The following is a 19811-nucleotide window of genomic DNA, read 5'->3' on the forward strand; positions in this document are numbered from 1 at the left end:
CTATAAATGGTGTCATTTACCAAATGAATTCTTTTGACAACTTAATTTTCTCTTATCTCTCTGAGAAGATGTAACTACACACTATAGTTTGCTACTACAATTATCAAATTTCATATTGCCTATAACTTGTCATCTGTATTTTTGTATTTAGCTTAGATTAACTAAAGATTTTTCAAGTTTGTCTTTAAGTCATTTAATTTTTCTGCCTTAACTTTAACCTTTCAGCATTCCTCCAAGCAATAATAACAACACAAAGTGTTATGTGTTATCTTCTCTAGTGACAAAAACTTATACTTCTCCACAAAGAGATGTGATGTTCATTAACAAAAAGCTTGACATCTAAAATCATTTTATAGGAGATACATGTTACTTTTTCAGATGGCATATAAAGTTAAATAAATCTTAAGTTTTCAATGATGGGAAAAGCTTCCATTCAGTTTAAACATAATGTAAATAAATTCAAATCCCCAAAATACAATCATAATTCTAAAAATTCATACTATAATTCTTCTTAAATGTTTAAATTACAATTAATTAAGGTTGTTGGTTTCAAATACAGTGGAATTATGGGTTGTACATCATGTAATTTTATGTGCTAACTGCTACATACCCAAAGGAACATGAATTAAAATGGTTCCACTTTTGACCAGGAGATGGAGCTGTCATGTAAGATGCTGCCTTTATTTATTTATTTTTCTAATTTAGCATGCTGTTTTCTAACAGACATTGGGTACCATCGAATGAGTGTCAGAACAGAAAGCTAAGGTAAAGGAGGGAGGATGCTGTGGTCATCCTTTCTTGTTTTTTTCTTCTTTAATGAGGATAGAATACATGTGAGATTTTACTTTCTACTCCAGTAAAAATTCTGAAGAATTGCATTGAAGACTATTATATTCAACACATACGTGGATTCTGTGTTATGATTTACATTTTTCTTTATTTCAGGTAAGCCAGCATGATTCTATTTTTGACTTATCCATGGATTGTTATCTATGTTAAGAATGACATTTAATATAAGATGTGTGCTTTGTTAGCTTGTATTCAGATCTAAGAGATTCAAAAGCTCTAATTCTAGCTATTGTGCAATTAAAAATCTTCCTAGGCTGAAATGAGCTCTGACTATGACATACCGTATTTTATTATTTATTTGGCTTTCTAGCGGTTGGTGTCTGTCTCTGGCTGTATTTGTTTACCATTTAAAGGTAAAGCTTTCAAAGTGAAAGATGGGCTTTCCTTTCACAAGGGAAATACTGCTCCTTAATGCAGTGAACAAATTGTAGAGATATAATGAAGCAGATTAACATGGCAGTGGCTCTGCCAAAGCCCATGGCTGAGCCTTCTGATTGCAGCCTCAGAGGCAAGCCAGTATTCTGAGTCCAAAGGCCTTTTGAACGATTTCTGCTGGCTACGATGGTACAGATTGTTTATGTGTTTATTTTTACCTCTTAGAAATAATACGTAAGCCATTTCTCCCACATGAATCAAGATTTATGTAATGTGTTTAATAGACTTGGAATGAGACTATAGACCCTCCCTCCTTCCCCAGTGTGGATGTGAGGAGTATGCTGAACACAAATTAATTGCCATGAAAATTGATTTTTTTCTATATTTTATTGGATTTAGGATAATAGAACTGTGGCCATTTTAAGCAGTTGATATTATAGAAGGTGCTCACATTTTAAATTATTTTAGGTCATGTGACATTATCTGTGTTAAAGAGTGGAATGACTCAGGAGGTAGAAGTTGCATGCAACAGCCTAGCTTCTCTCTGCTGCTTCTCGTGATTTCCCTTAAATCCTTGCTTGATTATTATCAGAATAATAGGAATAAAGACATATAGAAATCCTACATTTAACAACCACTGATTTTCATTTAGAGAAATTTAAAGAGATTTTACGAATATTTTAAAAATAGTTTTGTAAGATTGTTTTTAAATGTCTCACTTCTTTCTCCTGTGGAAAGAGCTGTGTGTGTGTGTGTGTGTGTGATGGTGGAGGTGGCAGGCAGTGGGGGTGCATCAGGATGTTTTTATCTCAGTCATTGTTTTCCTATAAAAAGGTAGTTTTGCCATGACAGAGGTTGCGAAAGCTATGGGGAGTGATTTTATAAAATGGTTTGGACAAACCATGAAAAAAACATGTTTTTTAAATGTGTGGAATCTAGAGTTTGTAGTACCACATGGCTCCACATATATGGAGATTTTTAGAATTACAGATATTTAACCATTTATCCCCATTATCATTTAAAGAAAAGCAACTGTAATTGAGAGATTAAGTGGATTTCCCAGAGTCACGTACTAAATTACAATCAGGCAAGGCTAGAACACTGATTGACAGTTCCATATCTTCCATAGCAGTAACGCAATTTATCTCTAGTGTGAACATATCAGGATGGCATAGACCAGGTATGCTGATATTCACTGTGTTTGTGTGTGTGCATGTATGTGTGTGTGTTTAGTTGTATTCTGTAAAATAGAGTTTCTTTCAGTATACTGTTGCTCAATGGCATATTACATGAAGTGCTCAATTTTCTTAGGTTTCTTGTCAAAGCATCCAAGAAAACTGAATGACAACTATGGAAATTCTGTTTTTTAGTATGCCTTTTTCATTATTAGGGGGTGTATACTCTTCTACCCTATGCTCATGAATGATATGGATGGCCACATGACTCTTTCCCTCCTACCTAATAGAAAAGATTGTACATATAGGTTAATCTATTGACAACTATAAGAATATCATCTCATGTCCAGGCCTTTCCTCCTTTGTTCACTTACTAGGCACAGGCTTTACCCTACTTCTTCAAAATCTTGAGAAAAGAAAGGGATTAAAATGTGTCATGTCTACATATATTTCTGAAATACTACGTATCTACCAAGCGCCCATGGTAGAGATTAAGAAATAGTTAGTCACGGAGTTTACCTCTGAGAGGTTAACATGCAAATATACACATGCAGATACCACTATACCTCAAAATAAGGAATGAAGAAAGATGAGAAAGTGAATGGGACAGGAATATCAGCATCCGTCTTGTGCCAGGCACCATGTTACATCCTGGGATTCAGAATAAAGCAATAATGTCAATTTCTGTCCATGGGGGGCTCAGAGCTCAGAGGAAAAGATTTTAGGAGGATGTGACAGTTAAATTAGATCTTTAAGAGTGAGTTGGATACAAATAAAGAAAAACAGAAAGTTGCTTATCTAGGTACATAGGTGAGGCAAGTAAATACAAGAAAATGGGGAACTGTAGGCGTTGTATAGGAAAACTGTAGAGAATGGTAAATAACCCAATCTGTTTGAAGCTTCTGTTGTCGGTGTTGTTGTTGCAGTTGTTTTTTCTTCCCCTGGGGCAGTAAAAGTAAGGATAATGAATTTGGCTTTTGGTGTTATGCATTTGACATACCGGCACATACTCATACACTGGGGTGTTCTCTAAGAAGCTGAACATGTTATATCCATGTATCAGATTAGTGGTTAAGGCTGAATATACAGATCTGCATGCAGTTGTGGGCAAAAATTAGGTCACACATAATTAAACATTAATGGGGAACAAAAGAGAAGTGAAGATGACTGGGGGCATAATCTTAACATTAGTAGAGTAAAAAAGTCTAGAAAAAGTATTATTAAATTGTGTGAAAACAATGTGAGAAGTTGATGGAATAACAATATCACAGGAGGCAAAGCAGGTAAATTGAATATCAAAATAGGGATCAGAAGCAATAGAAAACCCGTAAAGGGGTTGGTTCATAAGAGGATAGAGTAAAGATGATGGATTTAGTTATCATTATCAGGTCATAAATGAATTCTAAGAGAAGAGGTTTAGTTGAATGGCAGAGACAGGGTTTCTGAGGACTAAATTGGACATGAGAAATCTGGGGATTATATTTAAGTTTTACGAAGTTTGCCAGGGAAAGGTAGGAGAGGTAACATTTTTTACCTTGAGAAAGAAGGTACTATTGAGGGAAATTTAACTTTAATGAGGATTAGAAAAACCTAAGCCCTTTGTAGAGTAAGGTATGAAGTCAATAGAGAGAAATTGAGGAAAGAAGAAACAAAAGTACATCAAGGTCCTGGGAGAGACAGAAGGAAGGTTTGAAAATGCTTTTCCTTGACACAGGAGGAAAGGGTGGTTGATGATAATGAGCAAAGCTGGTGTAACTCACTTTGGGTGGCCTGTTTTTGGAAATTAAATCATTGTCTGTAAGATGAAGTATCTCCTCTATTTAAATCAATTTGTTCCTCAGTAAAGACTATTTGTGGCATATGGACTTTCTGGAAGAAATAATTAATCCTCAGCATTAAAACACTTTCCTGCAGAATATATTTTAGTCACATTAATTCTTGAATTGGAGAATAATAACACTGTTTCACATGAAGCTTTTACATACTTCAGTTATCAACTTCTTATTCATAACCACCTATTTAAAAACAGGTTCTATTTAAAACTTGTAGTGAATTAGACCAACACATAACTATTATACATATCTAGTTGATTACTAAGGGCTGGTTTGCCAGCATCTAAATTAATTATTCAAGTTCTTTCCTTCTTTGAATCCTTCAGTTTCATTAGCACTTTCACTAGGCCTTGTGTAGAGAGAAAGTCAATGTCATGACCAGGTGCAGTGTCTCACGCCTTTACTCCCAGCATTTTGGGAGACCGAGGTGGGCGGATCGCCTGAGTTCAGGAGATTGAGACCGACCTGGCCAACATAGTAAAATCCTGTCTCTACTAAAAATAAAACATTAGCTGGGTGTGGTGGCAGGCACGTGTAGTCCCAGCTATTCCAGAGGCTGAGGCAGGAGAATTGCTTGAACCTGGGAGACGGAGGTTGCAGTGAGCTGAGATTGTGCCACTGCACTCCAGCGTAGTCAACAAAGTGAGACTCTGTCTAAAAAAAAAAAGTCAATGTCAGGAACCTCCTTTCCTTTAGGGAACTAGCTTTCTTATGAAGCGTCCTAGGAGAAGTTCCTTTTTTCTCCCTTTATTCTGGCAGTTACAGAATCCTTGTGTCTTCTTGCAGCCAATCTCCTCTAAGGTGAATGCATTCTCTTGCATTCATCTGTCATGAAATGGCAGTGGGAAGCCTTAAAGAAGGCACAAGCACTGATGAGTTATATGTATATTTTACCGATAATAATGAATACCATTGCCAATATAGTAGTGGCTATTGAAATATTATTTCTATTAGGAAAAGATAACCTGCATCAAGAATATGAGATGAAATTGTACTAAAAAATGAAAAGTAGGTGGGACACAGTGGCTCTTGCCTATAATCCCAGCACTTTGGTAGGTGGAGGGGGGAAGATCACCTGAGGTCAGGAGTTCTAGACAAGCCTGGCCAACATGGTGAAAACCCATCTCTAGTAAAAATACAAAAATTAGCCAGGTATGGTGGCTGATGCCTGTAATCCCAGCTACTCCAGAGGCTGAAGCAGGAGAATCACTTAAACTCAGGAGGTGGAGATTGCAGTAGACTGAGATCGTGCCACTGCACTCCAGCTTGGGCGATAGAGAGAAACTCTGGGTCAAAAATAAATAAATAAATAAATAAAAAGAAAAGGAAAGAAGGAAAATAAAATCTGCTCTCTATAACACTCGTACGTTAGTGTTATCTCCTCTGTATCCATTTGGGTTTAGTGAAATTGGAGGTCAGTGGAAGGAGAGGTAGAGGTGGATTTTGCAAATCGGAAGTACAATTTTTTTCCTGGCAATGTTCCATTAAACTTTTTCAGTCAAAACCTTTATGTGGAAGAAGACATAATTACTAACTACATTAATAATAATAAAAGAAAAAGTTTTGTTGGGTAATATATTTTTGTTTATTAATGAAACATTTTAGAGAAATGGGTTAAGAATCAAAGGTATTTAAGTATATTTTATTTATTGGAATGTGATAAAATATTTTTGATGGTAAAATCTATCCTTTCAGTTAACTGTTTGTACTTACTAAAATAATATTTAGGGCAATAAAATGATCTTAGGATGCAATTGCCCACAAAAAGTGCGTGAATTATTTAGATTATTTTTATAGTTTTAAGTTGTTAAGTCTTTTGCTGGTATCTAGGATTAGTTGGGATTATATAATGTTTTGAACATGAACATGTCTTGGTGTTATTAGCAAATAAGTATACAATTATGTGATTGTGTAATTACTCTGCTACATCTTGTGTTGTGTGATATGTATGGGGAAATGACAATGGAATAACAACAGTTCTCTTAAGCATATATGAAGGGTAGTGGTTGAAATATCATGAAAAAAAGAAAGGGAGTTTATGATAATATTATGATAAAAGAAGACTGATACTATCTTCTCTGAATAAGTGGTATCAAAATGTGAAATATCTAAGGCATGAAGCAAGCTGGTCAGGGCAATGGTGATGCTATCTCTGTATCAGCTCAGCACATCCAGCTAAAATATTTTCCTTCTTTTCTGTGTGATATGGTTTGGCTCGGGATCCCCACCCAAATCTCACCTTGAATTGTAGTTCCCATAATCTCTACGTGTTGTGCGAAGGACCAGTGGGAGATAATTTAATCACGGGGGTGGTTACCCTCATGCTGTTCTTGTGATAGTGAGTGAGTTCTCACTCGATCTGATGGTTTTATAAGGAGTTTTTCCCCCTTTGCTTAACAATTCTCTCTCCTGACACCTTGAGAAGAAGGATGTGTTTGCTTACCCTACTGCCATGATTGTAAGTTTCCTGAGGCCTTCCCAGTCATGCAGCACTGAGTCAATTAAACCTCTTTCCTTTATAAATTACCCATTCTTGGGTATTTCTTCATAGCAACATGAGAACTGACTAATACACTGTGTCTCCCTTGGATTGAGCAAATGAGGGAGCCCAGCAATTGTCAGGCAGCTAGGATCTGCAAGAAGTGCTTAGACCTACACTTACTATTTCCTGAATTAACAGTCCTGGAAGACAGGAGCCTAGTTACGTAGACAGGGTTACCATACAATGTGTCATCTAAACCAGGATGTAGTTTGTTAATAATTTCTCCACAAGAACAGGTATAAATCAAGATGGTTCCAGGTAAACTGGGATGCACAGTCACTCTACTTCTAAGGGTCAAGAAACTTTTACATTTAATCAGACTATTCAAATAAATTGTTCATGATTTTGGTGCCTAAGTGTTAGAAACTTAAAATGTGAAATGACCCATCAATTAGACAAACGGCATTCAGCTAAGCTGCTCCAATTACTGGCCTTGACAAATCCATCAATTGAAGCCTCTAATGACTCCTGTTGAATCCTTAGGTATATCATCAGGAATGATGTCACTCCAATAATGTTAAGCCTGACTTCCCAGGGAATTCAATTGTGTGCAGAAAAAAAACTGTTAGTAAATTATGCTGTTATTACAAACTTAGACTCACAGCATCATAAATCTATTCAAATATAAAAGCAAAAGCAGGATAAAATATGGATTCAAATTATTTTCACATTTGGATATGCATCTTTTAAGGAGTTTTCATGAATGTGTAATCCTTAGAAGATAGGAATTTAGCTCCAAGAACCCCAGAATTTTCTCCACTGGCACTTTCTACCCAAATCTCGGTAATGTCAATGTGCATATGTATGGCCTCTTAACAGACTATCCTGTAAATTACTTAAATTATTTTCCTCCAACGATCATGTTTTTTTACCCTTCCTCAGACATCCACACCCATGGTTTTATCGTGAAACTCTTCATGGCCAGTAACTGTGACCTGCCTATAATCCTTCCTTCACACATCCTACACCACCTTTCTAGCGCATTTCATCTAGAACTCCAACTCAATCCTTTAACCACACCAGGCCTCTAAATCACTGATCTTGTCATACTTTGATAGTCTCTCAATTAATGTCCTCTTCCCTTTCCTTAGATAAATTCCACGGTCATTCATAAAAATCACTCCTTGTTTATACATACACACTTAACAAACTCCCCCTCTTAGTGTTTTTTTGTTTGATTGGTTTTTTGGTAACTGTCTGGCTGAATCTTCATCCTCATATTCAATTCCCACCTTTCTTCATGCCTGCACTTTTGCAGGTGGACACACACACAAGTGGATCCTTGATGATGCCCAGTAATCATGCCACATGTCCCTAGATCACTTATTCTCCCAGGTTCTTGTACTTACATTTCATATCTTTTCTTTTCTCTTCAAACCACCAATATCTCCTACCTCGACTTCACTCTCAGTTGAAAACTTTGTTTCCTAAATCAGTGAACAAATTGAAACAATCAGAAGAGATTTTTCCCCACAGGTTTCTATCACTACATGTGCCTTCCTACCAGGTTCTGCACCCACATAACCTGACCTCCCACCCATTACCTTAAATCAACTATCCCCATTTCTATCTAAAATAGTTCCTGCATCTGTGCACTAGATCCTATTGCTTCTTACACAAGGGCATTTCTAGAGCATTTTATTTCTCTATCTCTCCTGCATTAGTAATTTTATCTCTTTATTATATTTGCATACAAGTATTTCATTATTGCTCCTATATTTGAATTTTTTTTACTTCCTTCAACTATCTTTGTAAAATTTTTGTCCTCTTTGCAAAAATACTTAATGAAAGTGTGTGCTGTATTCTCTGTATCTGTCTCTCCTTCTATTCTCTTTTAAATCTATGTTAGTCAGGTTTTTACTCTTAACATTTTACTAAATCAGCTCTTGATAGAAATCTGATGATCACTCTATTGCCAAATTCAGTGGTCCATCCTCAGCTTTCATCTTACTTGACCATCCAGCAGTATTGGAGACAGTTCATCACTGTCTGCCCCTTGATACACTGCCTTCTGTTGGATTTCAGGATAGCACACAATTTTGACTCTTCTCTTAGCTTATTGTTCACTCCTTTACTGTCATTTTACTCTTTACTCTGCCTTTCCAAACTTCATTATTTGAATGTCCCTGGTTCTGTCCCTGATTCTCTTTTCTTCTTTATCTACTTTCTTTTGTTCCCATTGAGTTTTGTGGCTTTAAATGCCATATAAATAATGATGACATCCAAATATTTACCTCCAGTTTTCTGCCAAACTGAACTTGTGGGTCTAATTATTTGGCTGGGATATCTAGAAGACACTGCAAAGTTAACATCCCTAAACTAAATTTCTGATAGTCATCCCCAACCAACCTGCTTCAATCCCTGTTTTCCTCACCTTACTTTTATCAGGAGATAACTCTAGTTTTCCTCATCCTCAGGCTAACAACTCTGGTATCATCCTTGATTATTCTTTTTCTCTTATATCCCACATTCAATTCCTGAGAAATTCCTGTTGATTTCTACTTCAGAATATACCCAGGATCTATGTGCTGCCACCTTCACACTGCTACTCTGCTCAAGCCACCATCAAGTTTCTTATGGATTTCTGCCTTAATTTCCTAATTGGACTTTATTCTTCTACTTGTCCTCACAATCTATTCTCAACACGGCAAGACAGAAGATTACGCCACATCCTGCTCAAAATTCTGCAAGTGATATCCAGTTTTCTCAGGGTAAAAGTCACCTGACAATTTCCAAAAAGGCTCTATTTAGCCTGGTCTCCATCCCGTTACAGTATTTCTCTGAATTTGTCTCCAGTTTTTCTTTCCCTCACTCACTTACACTATTTCTTGAATATTCCAGGAACACTTCAATCCTTTGGGCTGTTTCCTCTCCCTAGAATAATTTTGCCTTGGGCACTTGCATGACTAACCTCCTCATCTGTTTAAAATCTGAACTCAAATGTCGGTTCTAAATAATACCTACTCTTAACCATCCTATTTAAAATCTGAGCCCTCTTCCTCTAACCTCATTCTTATCATCTCCCATATTCTTCTATACTTTCTTTTCTTTGTTATCATTTGGTTTGCTTTGTTGTTTTTTCCCTTTCATTTCCTTTCTTTTCTTTCCTTCCCTTCTAACACATCACCTTATAGCATACTGTATACATTGTATTTCTCCTGTTGGTAATTTAAGCCCCAAATGGGCAGAGATTATTGTGTTTGGTGCCCTGATGTTTCACAAATGCTTAGAACACTTCCTGATCTATAGAAGAGACTAAAAATGTTTGTAGAGTAAATTAATGAATCTTAGAAACTTAAATTTATTCCTTTAAGCATACTAAGGGGCACCATGCTTTCTCTTTCACTTTTATTGGGCTGATTCACATTTACAAATGACCCAGTGCAAATTGCCTGATTTTTCATTCAGTATTTACACAAATAGAAATAAAATGCATATTAGTGTTATAAAATCAAACCTTAAATGAGAGTAAATGTATCATTAATAGTTACTGAAGACCTTTTCCTGCTATGTATGACATTTAATATTTTTCTCTTATGACTTCATTGTTCTTTGTTTGCTTGTTCATCTTCTAGATTGTGAGCTCCTCAAAGTCAGGAACTTGGTCATGATATCTACCTCCCAAATACCACACCCAATGTCTGGCACATAAGAAGTTTTAAAAATCTGCTGTTTTAGTCATAGGATGAGCATACACTTAAAATTTAATATCGTTCCTGCATATGCTGTGTCCTGAGCTTTCACTATGTGGGTTGCTTTAATTTTTACAACCATGTGGAGCGAAGCATTGGTCTCATTTTACAGATGTGATAAAGCTGGTTATTTTGTCCAGGACTTAATCACTGCAGTGTTCTCACTGTCTAGTCTCTAGTGACCATATCGCAGGAAGTTAATTATACTCCTTTTTTAAAGATAAATTGAAATAATGCTAACAATGCCAGATTTCTTGGAAACGTTTTGTTTTTAGTTTCAGTTAGAAGCACGCCTTAGCTTAGTGAATAAGAGACAATGAACGTTGTTTTCCTGCTCAATTCAGTTGGGAAAGTCGACCTCATCGTTTTGTGCTTTCAATCCCTTAAGTGTAATAGAATTGTTTACTACCTTAGTTTATATAAATCACCAAGGTCTCATGGAAGCCACCCAGTTAACTCACCTAAAGGGTCTTCAAGCATGTCTTGTTCTAAATCTCAGTTTAGGTATTTTCCATCGTTTACCACTTAATGTCTATACTACTCTATTTATAGAAAGTCTTATCTAATATAAATATGCTAACTGGCTATGAAAAAATTGATCACTTTCCACATAATCCTATACTGAAAAAAGTTTCCACTGAATAATTTCAGTGACTTTTTCTTAATAATCTCCACTGCTTCAGAAGTGTATATAAACTTTTGTCCTAATCAAATCTAACTCAAATGTCACTTCCTTTATGATGTTCTATTTTCATATGCAGCGTATACTTTCATTATACTCTGCACCTATCTCTACACTTGTAATGTGAAGTAGCCAGATCTATGTGGACCTGAGTCATCTGTCACATTTACTTGTGTACTCTATAAGGACAGATATTGTTTTGTATGATTCTATCAAGCTACCCAGTATCTACATGTACTCTCTTCCATAGGAGGTGATACATATGCTGAGCTCTACTCATTTAAAACTTCAATCAAGGTACTATTGGAGTTTCTTAGTTTTACAACATAACTATGTCCTACTTCAAGCGACCTATTAAAATAGCTCTCAATAGTTTGGTTTAATACAACTGCCTTTATAGCTTTTGAATTTAGTGTTTGTTTGAGTAGACTTTAAGGTGATTTGTAAAATGATATGGGTATAGTATATAAAAATTTTGACAGAAATGTAAATAATAAGTATAAATTAGGGAGACGGTGCCCTCTCACTCTCTCTCTATTTCACACACACACACAAACACACACACACACAAAATCTCTATTTCCAAATCTTGTTCACAAGGAGTTCTGTAACTCCATGAATAATTTTTACAACCAATAACAGATTAACCAATGATAGTCACATAAACATATATTCACAAGTATACACAGCCTAACTCCTCCACATCATTATTACCTATCTACCTTCAATAATGCAACTTATAAAATACAATGACCTGGCTGCTATAGGAAAGGATAAAATGTAGGTTACAATGTTCTTCTGATATTGGGATGGCAAGGAATGTGTATTTTGCAGGAATTTCAAACCCTGAATTGTAGAATGATTTGAGATACCACCCTAACTACCAACAAATTTGATCCCGTGTTCTTCATCATTTTTCTGAGATTCTGGTTTTCCAGATTTCTGACCTTAAATGACTCAACCAAAAAAATGTGCTTATTATTAAAGACCATAAGGAGTAATCAACAGAACAAAATACGATTTAATATAATATTAAATATATTTTGTAATTCAAAACATTCTAAAAGATGTGATAGTTTCTGACTATAATTCAGTATATACTATTTTAGTTTTAGTGACAATGTTTCTAACAAATACAGGAAAATGTTTTGGAACCTAGTGTCCCTTTACAGCAAGTATCAAAAACAGACTCGGGAAAATGTAAGCAAAATTAAGCCAAGCCAAACCAACCAATCAAACAACAACAACAAAGTGTGTTGCTGAGTGGCTCATAGACAAGGACAAGTATTTGGGATGTTCTAATATAATAGGTGGTAAGAACCAAAGGAACATCCGTGATTCAAGTGAGAGTGGTGGTGGTAGAAAACAAAACAAAAGAAACGATAATAAGAGTAGAAATAATAAAAGAAAAAAGTCAAAGGGTCTATTTTTATATGTACACTTTCAAAGATAGCATGACAATATTTTGTCTCAAGAATTTCATGCAAAGTGCTGCATATGTTGATATATTAGGTCTCTTCCAGCCCAGTGAAGATTATCCTGGGTGGTTTAAGTTCTCTATGCCATGAGTGAGGTAAGGGCATTTATTCCCCAGATCCTTCCCTGCCAGATTACTGTGGTTAAATGTAAACACCACAACTCCTGCCAAGTGGCCCCTACTCTCTCTGATTCTAGTAATTATTTCCTCCTTTTGCCTCCTGCTGCTGCTAGCCTTGGGGTGCACCCTGCTTTGTTTATTTTCCTTAACCCTAATGTACCTTTGCAAATAACCCTATTTTTGTTTTAATCTCTCAATTAAAATCTCCTCTTCGGGTGTGTCATCTGTTTTCTGTGAAGACTTTGATTAGTATAATAGCTAACATTTATGAAATATTTACTATAATGCAGGCACTGTTGAAATAATTCACATGACTCCAATTTTTTGATTCTCACAACATTTATGTGAATTGGGTACTCTTATGACTAAATTTAAAGTATGAGGCTACTGAAGAACATAGGGTTTAAATACCTTAATGATCGTATAGCTAAAAACTAAGACAAAATAAAATCCAGGAGTCTGACCCCAGAGCAGAGCTTAGATGTGATAGTAATTAATATGATTTTAAATAAAATCTTATATTGTTGGTATCTGTATAAATCCCATAGACAAGATCTAAGTACAGAAAAATAAAATAGAAAGAAGTCAGGAAAATTTAGTTCACAGGTAATACAACTAGACACAGACACCCAGATTTAGAAATATCCCATGCACATATTCTGCATATCTGAATGCAACAAGATATTATTAAGCATCTTAATTATTTGGAAAAAATGTAGAGCGGACATTTTTTCAACATTTGAAGAAAACCTTTAACTAATATAAATATATCATACAAGTTAACTGAAAAATCTATCTGCTGTCTATCCTCATGTTCAGTTATCAAGTATATATCATTTAAATTTAAGATTAAAAAAGCACTACTTAAATCCCAAAGACTCATTAAAATAAAACTAGCACATGCACTTTACTTATCAGTTATTTCCCTGAAAATGCACATTCTTTTTAAATTAATTTTTTATTTAAAAAAGAGCATCATGCCATTAAACAAAAAAGGAAAATGTTATTTACTGGGAAATTCTTGCTGATTTTTACATAGGGGTGTGACCAAAAAGTCAGATTTTTATTTTTATTTACAGTAAGGAGAGATTTTATCTTCAGGGATGATTACAAGGTGGGGAAAGGGCAAGGATCTCAAGAGTTAGGCAAAATTTCTCTTTTAGAGAGAGGAGTAAACAAGGCTAGAATGAACTGGGTGGGGGGAAGAGAGATTTAAGGGTGGCATGATCTGACAGAGAATGTTCCACTCTGAGATCAACCTGCTACCTTGAGGGACTGTGTAAGGGGGGTGGCGTGCTGCCTCATCCTGAAGGTAAGTCAAAATTCAGGGATTTGGGGAAAGTAGAAAATCTTAGCCAAAATTTGGTTAATAAGCATTTTGTTCCCACTGGTCAGTGGGGACAGGCAGTTTAGCTGATCATTTATGAGGTAAAGAACAGGAATTTTGAAGTTCTGTGTTGGGTCTCATCATAGGTAAATGGGGGACATTTGTAAGTTTTGCCTATGCCAGATGGAGAAGGGTCATTCTTTATAGTAATTTCCTAGAACATGAAAGGATAGGGAGTTTCTTATTATTTCATCTAGATAAACTGGAACAGAAGATGATTTCACTGGTTTATTAAACCTCTCAGGGTCTTCTACCTGCCCTTCTTAACCTTTACATTCCAAATTTGCTTCTGTCTTGTTTCTAGAGCCGGTAACCTTTCTTCCATGAAGTTTATGGAATTCTTCATGACAGGATATAGACTTTGACAGTTCTGTTTTTGATGTGCATAACACCTACCAGATTGATTTGTTTTTAAGAGGCCACTTACAGCCTATTTATGACTCAGGAAACCATGGTCTTTTATAGCCTCTTTTAAGATGGTTTGGAGAGAGATAAAGAATAATATTTCATGACATGTAAGAATTATATTAAGTTTGAAGTTTAATGTCCATAAATACAGTTTCACTGGGACACAGCCATGCTCATTTTTATATAAATTTTCCATGACTGTTTTCATGCTATAAGGTGAGAACTGTATACTTGCAACAGAGAAAATATGGCCCACAAAGCCAAACATATTTACTAAATCATCCCTTATGAAAACTAAGTAGGCCGGGCGCGGTGGCTCAAGCCTGTAATCCCAGCACTTTGGGAGGCCAAGATGGGTGGATCACAAGGTCAGGAGATCGAGACCATCCTGGCTAACATGGTGAAACCCCGTCTCTACTAAAAAATACAAAAAACTAGCCGGGCGAGGTGGCAGGTGCCTGTAGTCCCAGCTACTCGGGAGGCTGAGGCAGGAGAATGGCGTGAACCCGGGAGGCAGAGCTTGCAGTGAGCTGAGATCTGGCCACTGCACTCCAGCCTGGGTGACAGAGCGAGACTCCGTCTCAAAAAAAAAAAAAAGAAAACTAAGTTGCAGACTGTGGTCTATGTAGTCACATTGTAGTCACATTACACTACAATTATCAAGTATCGGTGTTTGACAGTATTTAAATTTCTGAATGAATGAATCTATGTAGAGAAATGTATAGGTATATCTATATTACTGATATTTCCTATTAATTTTGCTATTTTTCTGTTGATTTTTTAGCTTTTCTAGGTACATAATTTTGTCTGTAAATAATTAGGACAATATATCATGCCTTTCTTTTCTAATATTTCTAAGCAATCGTTCCTTTACTTATTTCTAACCAATGTTTTCCCCCAGCTATACTGGCAGATTTTCCTGGAAAATATTAATAGTGCAAATTTCCTACTGTTTCCTAACTTTGACATAAATATTTATAGTGGCTCTTCACTAAATTACATTTACATCAATATCCTTAGTGATACATTGATGTAAATTTGATTTGAGACAGAACAACTTCATAATGTAAGGATATTTCTCTTTACAAAGAGAATTTATAATAATTTATAAATAAATGTGGTGTCTATTAAATGACTTTTGAGCATCTAGATGTAGTTCATATTCTGTTTTGGCCAATTAATGTCATGTATTTCATTAATATATTTTTAAGTGCTGTGTCATTTTTTCATTACTATTTTGGATCTTATTTTGGTGCATTATGTTATTAAGTAGTTGTATGTTTTATTTAAGATGTTTATAACTGTACTTATTAGTGATATTGGCTGTACATTTTCATGTTTGAGGGTGTTCTTTTGGCAAAGTTTTACTATGAAATTTAAATTTGCTTCCAAAAATTTTTTTGAGTAATTTTCCTATTTTTCTATCCTTTGAATCTGTTTACAAAATGTGAAAATAAATTGTTTCTAGATAATATCAATATTTATTTGCTAGAAAATAAAAACTCACCTATAAACATATTTTATTGTTATTTTAAAGTGGGTTTACATATTTCTTTTAACTCATTTCCTTATTAATTGCCTGATCAAGTTTTCACTTCTTACATCATTTTGACAATTTCACTTTCACAGACATACACATTTTGTAGAAAAATTCAAAGATTTTAGTATAGTTAATAATTTTGTTTGCATACTTTTGGTGTCTCAAAAGCTAAGAAACATGATTTCATGTCTTCTACAATTGTGCTGAGTTTCTAACAGTTTTGCATAATAATGTATTACTATTAACTTTTTGATTTTATGACCAGTTTATATTTATTAGAACATTTACCTTTATAAGTACAAAATTACCTTACTTACCCATTTAAGTTTTTTGCATTGAGACATATTTTCTGTCTAATAACATTGTAAAACCTACATTTTTGTTTGTATTTGTCGATATATTTTTGTCAATTTTTTATTTTTAATTTTGGCAATTTGTTCTATGCTTCTTCCAAATAAACAACATCTGTTCAACTTTTGCATTGTGATCTAATTTGGTACTTTGTGTTGGTTAATTATAAATTAACCAAATCAAAATTTATTGTCTTAGGTGTCAGATAATATTTGATTTTTCTTCTCATAACTTGTTTTGTGGTTTCTACTTCTCTTATATTTTTCCTGATTTTCCCATCGGGATATATCAACTGCAGTTTTTCCCTTCTTTATTTTTTCTTCTTCTATTTTTCTAGCTTTTTGGAATGCATGTATTGCCTTATTTCATTCCATTATTTTAAAAGAAACTATCAGCATCATAAGTGAAACTACCTATTAACTACCCTTACATAAGATAAAAATATTACATTTTTTCTTCCCCTTCCAACTATTTTCCAGTTTAAAAAAATGCACATGATTTGGTATTCACATTAATTTTAAAAATGTTCTCCATAAGTGTATTATTTTATAACCTTACTAACAACAACTATTAAAATATGGCTCTATGGTTTAACTCCACATCCTAATAATTATTAAAATATGGCTCTATGGTTTAACCCCATATCCTAACTAAGGATATTACCATTATTACTATGTATTACAATTTCTTCTATCATCTTCTGTAGAGCTGAAGTGTATCTTAGAGTCACCTCTTCATGAAGGACATATTGATGATATATTTTCTCAGCTGTTGGTATGTGAAAATATTTCTGTAATGCCCTCATGTAATAATGATAATTTCAATTTATACACAAATATTTTTCTTAAAAATGTATTTTGTTCTTTTATTCTCAGACATCTAATATGGAGAAGATAAGATACAGCCAGATTTTTGCTTTTTTTCCCCACTCCTTGAAAGCAAACCATTTTCCCCTACCAGAAACTTGATGGATGTTTTTCTTTATCCTTTGACCTTCTCTAGCTCAACATGAAATGTTTACATTTGGAGTTCTTTTCCTTTTTTTTTCTTTTTCGTGTGTGTGTGTGTGTGTGTGTGTGACGGAGTCTCTCACTCTGTCGCCCAGGCTGGAGTGCAATGGCGCGATCTCGGCTCACTGCAACCTCCGCTGCCCGGGTTCAAGCAATTCTCCTGTCTCAGCCTCCTGAGTAGCTGGGACCACAGGCGCCCGCCACCATGCCCAGCTAATTTTGTATTTTTGGTAGAGACGGGGTTTCATCTTGTTGGTCAGGCTGATCTCAAACTCCTGACCTCAGGTGATCCGCCGGCCTCAGCCTCCCGAAGTGCTGGGATTACAGGTTTGAGCCACTGTGCCTGGCCTATTTTCTTTAATGTAAATGCTATTCCATGACCCTGTTTGATTTACAGACTCTTTTTTGTTAAAAGATTTCATTGGTTCTTGAGATTAGAATTTGTTGCAACAACTGTGTTAGCCTTAGTTTTTCCTTTTCAATTTACTATGTTTAATGATAGCATCTTCAGGGCTTTTGCACCATGTATATATCTTTACATTGTTAATAATTATTTCCATCTGATTAACTTTTTACTCTGAGGTATTGGGAAGCTATCACAGACTTCCATTTAACAAACTTAATTTCTGCACTTCCAAATATGCTTGTTACTGTTTATACTGAGCTTACGAATTTAACTATTTTTTATAAGTATCCGTGTTATATCAAACTGGACTCCCTTGCTAACTGCCAGCTTTCCTTTCATAATTAAAGTGTCCTCTTTAATCTTAATCAGAGTGTATTCTAACATTAAAATGGCCTCTTCTGCTTCTTACTTTGAACAACGGTATCTTTTCATATGTTTGGCGATTTTTTTTTCTTGCTTACTCATCATTACAGAAGATACTCTATTCTGTATAACATTTGTATTTTAGATGATTCTATTGAATACTGCTCATTTCCTGAAAACATCTAAAAGTCTTTTAGGCTGAGGAGAAGCTATAATTTTGTTTTAACAGTTACTAGTTCAACTTGTAACGAAATGAAAACTTTTTTTAAAAACTTTGCTCATTTAAATGTACAGTGACCTAAGGAAAATATGAACCAATCACAGCCGAGTCTGTGTAGGTTTGACGGCGAGGACTCAGTTGCGTTCAAGGGTAGTGGTGTTCCTGTTCTTTGTCTGACATGACTGTCTGCACCTAAAAGCTGGGCACAGACTTTCCCATCTGGTGGGAAATATTTCAGAAACATTAGTGAGACTTGCAGTGTCCTGCTATTGCTGCAAAACTTGCTCTTCCTTCAACCCTTGCTATGGAATTCAGGTGTAATTGTGGTGTTCTACTGGCACATCCTTTATTTACAGACATACTTTAGAGATATTACGGGTTCAGTTTCACACCACCAGAAAAGCAATGATCACAAAGTGAATCACATGATTTTTTAAAAATTTCCTAGTCCATAAAAGACTTATCTTTTTTTTTTTTTTTGGAGACAGAGTCTCGCTCTGTCGCCCAGGCTGGAGTGCAGTGGCTGGATCTCAGCTCAATGCAAGCTCCGCCTCCCGGGTTCACGCCATTCTCCTGCCTCAGCCTCCTGAGTAGCTGGGACTACAGGCGTCCGCCACCGCGCCCGGCTAATTTTTTGTGTTTTTTTAGTAGAGACGGGGTTTCACCGTGTTAGCCAGGATGGTCTCGATCTCCTGACCTCGTGATCCGCCCGTCTCGGCCTCCCAAAGTGCTGGGATTACAGGCTTGAGCCACCGCGCCCGGCCTAAGAGACTTATCTTTTTTACTTTTTAATCATAGCCATTCTGACTGGTGTGTGAGATGGTATCTCGTTGTGGTTTTGGTTTTTCTTTCTGTGTGTGTGTGTGGTTTTTTGTTTGTTTGTTTGTTTGTTGTTGTTGTTGGTTTTGAGACGGAATCTCCCTCTGTCACTCAGGCTGGAGTGCAGTGGTGCAATCTCGGCTCGCTGCAAGCTCCGCCTTCCGGTTCATGCCATTCTCCTGACTCAACCTCCCTAGTAGCTGGGACTACAGGCGCCTTTCACCACGCCCAGCTAATTTTTGTATTTTTACAGAGACGGGTATTCACCATGTTGTCCAGGATGGTCTCGAACTCCTGGCTTCAAGTGATCCACCCGCCTTGACCTTCCAAAGTGCTGGGATTACAGGCATGAACCACCACACCCAGCCTTATTGTGGCTTTGATTTGCATTCTCTAATGGTCATCGATGTTAGCTTTTTCTTCATGTTTGTCGCATGTATGTCTTCTTGACACGTATGTCATTTGAAAAGTGTCTGCTCACGTCCTTTGCCCACGTTTTAATGGTGGCTTTTGTTGTTGTTGTTTGCTTGTAAATTTAAGTTACTGATAGGTTCTGGATAGTA

The 19811-nt window shown here is 35.7% G+C and overlaps 1 protein-coding gene across 2 annotated transcripts in view; it reads left to right on the plus strand.

Moving 5' to 3' along the window:
• Positions 1–711: 711 nt before the first annotated feature.
• LOC101002284 (sodium channel protein type 2 subunit alpha) overlaps positions 712–19811 on the plus strand; it is a 163380-nt gene continuing 144280 nt past the window's right edge. For both annotated transcript variants that reach the window (XM_021923690.2, XM_021923691.2), the window contains exon 1: positions 712–945. The gene's annotated coding sequence lies outside the window, so the exon portion shown is untranslated. The remainder of the gene's footprint in view (positions 946–19811) is intronic.

This window comes from Papio anubis, chromosome 10 (assembly GCF_008728515.1).
Source record: "Papio anubis isolate 15944 chromosome 10, Panubis1.0, whole genome shotgun sequence".
Classification (NCBI taxonomy): domain Eukaryota; kingdom Metazoa; phylum Chordata; class Mammalia; order Primates; family Cercopithecidae; genus Papio; species Papio anubis.